A 5,017-nucleotide genomic window follows, 5' to 3' on the forward strand; every position below is an offset into this window, starting at 1 on the left:
TAGATATAGCGATGGCAAAGGGCCATAAAACTGAGAAACAAACTCATTTTCTGCTTGGACCCTTATCACTTAAATTAAGGGTATTCTTAGCAAAGCAGGTTTCCTGGGATTTTATGTATTCTTTCTTAGGCCTGATTGCCCCCAGAAACTGCCCATTCCAGCACAGGGCCACACCCACCTCTAGCATTGTTTCAGGCTTAAAATCAGGTGGGAGATTTGGACAGCCAAGAGATTAGGAGACTTTTTACACATAGAATGAAGACTCAGGCTATGATAAAGCTGAGGGGTGAAGGTCCATCACCCCTTTTCTATAGTCCCCTAAGTCCTTCTCTGATGACCCTTTCTCCACCATGCCTGTCTTAGGTTGTCCCTCCCTTAAGGAATCTTACCCATCATTGGCTAATCAGTCATCTGCCTGGGGCCAAGCGGGGTGAAGTAAAGGGGGCAGAGGCTGCACCCCTTCCGGGGGTATAAGCTTTGTCTCCTTAGTGGCTTATGGTCCCAAGGTCTTTTTACTCAGCCTTAGCCATGGGGGTTACAGCTTCTGAAACCAGGCAGGGAAGTTCCCAACAAACAATAAGAACTTTCCTGCCATGTGTCTTCTACTCTTCCTAATAGTTTATATTAGGTGTGACCCATGTTTAGTCCTGCTTCATAAATGGTTTGCTTTGCCAGGCCAGCGTGTCTCTCAGGAATGTAAGGACAACTGTGTAGACAAGGTCAGAAACTGAAATGGATGGTTTTGGAAATGGGAGCTCCAGGCCTTTCTGTCACCCTAATTCTCCTCATAACCCCTGTTAAGTGTTGCCTTTTTCTATGTATTCACATGCTTTATCACTTACTTTTAAAAAAAAACTATTTATATATTTTTAGAGAGGGGAAAAGGAGGGAGAAAGAGAGGGAGAGGAACGTCAGTGCGTGGCTGCCTCCTGCATGTACCCCAGGCCTGTGCCCTGAATGGGAATTGAACTGGCAACCCCTTGGTTTGCAGGCCTGTGCTCAGTCCACTGAATCACACCACCCAGGGCGTGTTATCACTTCTTAAAAATCTGAAGCTGAAAGCAAATTATATTAGATGTTTTTCTAAGAATATTAAGATCTATCTTATCCTTTCACATAGTCACATGGTATTTTATTGCTTGGATAATCCACTGTGTATTTTACCCACCCCTCCTATGGAATAGCTGTTTCAATTATACTGTTTAACTTTTTGCTAGTTGCAACAGCATTGTAGTAACTACTTTTATATTTATCATATGTCCTTATAGCCATCTGTACCAGTCTATTATGCAACTCTTTAGAAGAATAATTGTTGGATCAATGACTGTATAGTTTTTCAGATAATGACAAACTGTCCTCCAGAAGAAGGCTGCACCACTTCATGCTTACACGGGGAGACCACGGGGTTTCTCTTTCTGTTTCCCCTTAAACTAAAAATCTTTAACTTCTACTACTGAAGCCTTAAGTAAGGTTTGCTTCATTGAGCCAAAAATGTTGGACAAAGAGCAATCTTGGGGCTTGAAGTCTAAACCACCAGCAGCGTGGCTGGGTAGAAAAGACAATATGTCCATCGACCCAGGGTTTTATAAGCATTTTTATACATCAGGTCAGGGGAAGGACAAAGAAAGAGGTAGTCTGAAAGCTTTTACATGAACTTTAGGCAAGAGGTAGGCGAAGGCGAAGGGGGCTCAGCAGGCCAGTAAGCAGGACAAGTGAAGTAGGAAAACTGAGACAAAAAGCTGAACAAACTGGCTGTCCTGCAAGATTCGAGGCCAGGCAGGTAAACAAGGGATTTGGGAAGCAGGAAGAAAATACACAAAGCCATCAGGATGTCTGACGTGCCTTTATTCCAGGGTGGGGCAATCTGCATTGGCGCAAAGTCCAGACACCCTTATGTATTAAGTGAACACAAAGCCGGTGGGGTGCCAATATTTAACGGTACTGGTTGTATAATACAGCTTGCTTCTGTACATGTGGGCCCTTAATCATGGTTGTATGGACACTGCTGAGTCACAGTTGTCCAGATAGCAGGGTGAGGGAGCCCACTGACTCTATCATCCCTAGACTGGCTGAGCAATTCACAGACAGATACAGAAGGTTACCTCCCTGGAAATAATGTCTAGGCCTCAGTTGTAGTTCAACTTCAGACTCAGAAAAGCAACAAAACCAGGTGGGTGATGCCAGACCAGCTGCAATGACTAACAACCCCCTGCCCTGTCACTGACCACTCAGTGGAGACCACAGCCTGAAAGGGCACACCTGTGGAACTGATGGACATTCTGCTGTAACCCTCCCCTGAGACCTCCCCTAAGATTCCCACCTGCAAGAGAGAGAAAACCCTCAAGACAAAGGACCTGGCCTACACTCTCCCTCTAGGGAGCATGCCCTGCCACTCCCTCCACCTTTTCTTCCCCCACAGGCATGCATTTCCTAAACTCTAAGGACCCTGTGACTTGCAACCAGGGGAGCAATGGCAGTGGCAGCTTGTCCCAGGCTAACCCCCTGAACTTGTTCCCAAGGCTGCCTTTCCTCTTCCCAGGGAGCTAAGGCAGCCCAGCCAAGGCTCTCCTATTGCTTCTTCTGTGCTAAGCCCTATCTTGTTTTACTCCCCCCAGCTTTATTAACATGCCCGTATATCACCTGGACTCATGTTGCGAAAACTTACCTGCATGGAGTTAAGAACCCACACACTACCCGCTAGTCCTAGGCAGCCCTGCTCAGGTCCAGGTCCCCTGTCCAGTAACAGAGCCAGCTCTGGGACAGCAGGGTCCACTTAAGGAAATGCCCCCTCCTATGTATTAGCTGAAGCAGCAGTCAGAAAGCCCACGTGTACATAAGCAGGGGTTCCTGGAGTTAGATCATTCCAGACTAGAACAATCTATGAAAATAGCCAACTGAAAATTAATCTGAAGTTCCAAAAGGCAAAACAGGAATGTGAGAAATCTTTTGTTTGCTAGCCTGTGCCATTAACAGATTAAGAGTTCTCTTTCTCCACTCTTTGGCCCCTAAATTTAATTTAGAACATCTCAGAATATTTTCTCATCATTCCTTACACCCTTGCTACAATGAACTTTAATCCTTTGCAGTCAAAGAGGTAGAAAGTGGGTTACCACATCATTATGGTTTCAATTCCTTGTTGCTAGTAGGGATTTTCAAGGTTGGGAGTGATGACCAGGAAACCAGGTTAGGCAGCAGGGGAGGAGGGTGGCAGGGGGACTGGAATCCCAGCTGTGCACTTGAACTGTGTCACCTGAGGCCACTTATGCCCCAGTCCTGCCTATACTGGGATGTGTCCTGATACAGGAGCTGGAGACAGGAGGCCTGCCCTGCTCCTTTCCAGCCTTGGGACCCTGGAGTGGCCCTCGATTCTTCATGTCAAATGGAGAGGACAGGAAAGTCTGCACAGCCTGTTGTAAACTCTGAGGATCCTGTGGGAGGCTGCGTGGGGGTTTGGGAGAGCCACAGGACACATGGTCTCCACCCCAGCAGTGGCCACCCCTGCTTGTATGGGCACCTTGGTATGGTCTCCTTGAGGGGGCGGCAGGGGCTTCCAAGGCAGAGGGTGGGCAGCTGTGCTGTAGGAGCCGTTGGGGAGAACAGCAGCAAGATATCAAGTGAGGCAGTGGCGGTGTGGCGGGGCCGCAGGCCTGCCTGTCCTGCTGCTTTCAGTTGTCCCTCTGGCAAGCACTTTGCACGGTTCCATTTGAAGAGCAAGCCTTGTGGCTGCAGACAGTGGGCCACGCCAGCCCCAGCTAAGAGCCCCTCAGTCCTTGTTCTTCTGCGGTATCTAGCCTGTTATTAATTTTATTCAGTGTATTTTTCTTTTCAGATGTGGTACCTTTTTAAAAAATTTTCTAGTTCTTTTGGGGTCTCCAGTATCTTGGATCTCTTTACTCATTATGTTCATGTTTTCTTTTACATGTTTGTGAATTTTTATAAAAGATTTGTAGCCATTGTTTAAGGTCGTATTAATTCCAGTGTTGGTCACTTTCTAACTTGTTTCTTTTGATTAGATTTCTTCCTGGTTTGGGGGATTTTATTTTTCAGGCCAAGTCATTTACAATTGGATGATACACATCCACATTGTGGGCAGTGCTTTCACTGGTGCTGGATTTGGTGGGGTTTTCGGAAGAGTCTTGGGTATTGTTCTGATCATATTTAAGGAAATAAAAAATTAGTTTGCTCCTCTGAGGCTAACTTTCATTTATGTATTATCTACATGTGTCTTATTTAGGACCTAAATTTGTTAACTACTAGGATGTAGTAATTAATTTCTGACAACTAGTGAGCAACGCTTTCACGAGCTCTATCCACTCTGGTGTGAAAGGACATGTGCTTGGTGGTTTCTCATGCCCATTTCCCATGCTCTTTTCTCAGCCTGGGCCAGTCCCTCTCAGGTGTGCACAGACCGCCACTCTCCCAGATCCTGGACAGGCCCTCTGCACATCTCTGAGTCACTCTCCTGAGCAGTGCCATCTTCTCCAGCTCTCTGCCCCGCACATGGCCTCTGGGAACTCTGATCTGTGTCTCCTCAACAGAGACCACAGGAATCCCTTTGGGTCCCCTTTCTGAGCTGCAGCCTGGAAACTGTCCTCAGTCAGTGTCCCAAGGCCATCTCCAGGCTCACCTCCTTGCTGTCCCTGGGGAGGGAGCCCTTGTTCACCCACCAAAGAGTGGAGGAGCCCTTCACTAGGGCCAGTCTGGGCCCTGGGGGGAGGGGAACAGAGGGCCCTGTGTTTATGCTGCTCCTGGGAGTTCCCAGTCTCATGGGGATGAGACCAGGGACCTAAGAACCCTGTGAGATCCCACCACCCTCACCTCAGCCCACCTCCAGAGAGGCTGTGATGGCAGCAGTGAATGCCATTGTTCCATGTTTTGTCTGGCAGAGGTGAGGCTGTGATGTGGCAAGGCCTCACGTTATGTTACTGTTGGCCTGGAGGAGGTGGTTTTGATTGGATCAGCTTTGTGGGTAATGATTACACTAACCACAGCTTGTTCTGCAATACAGCACTTACCC

This window comes from Phyllostomus discolor, chromosome 8 (genome assembly GCF_004126475.2).
Source record: "Phyllostomus discolor isolate MPI-MPIP mPhyDis1 chromosome 8, mPhyDis1.pri.v3, whole genome shotgun sequence".
Classification (NCBI taxonomy): Eukaryota; Metazoa; Chordata; class Mammalia; order Chiroptera; family Phyllostomidae; genus Phyllostomus; species Phyllostomus discolor.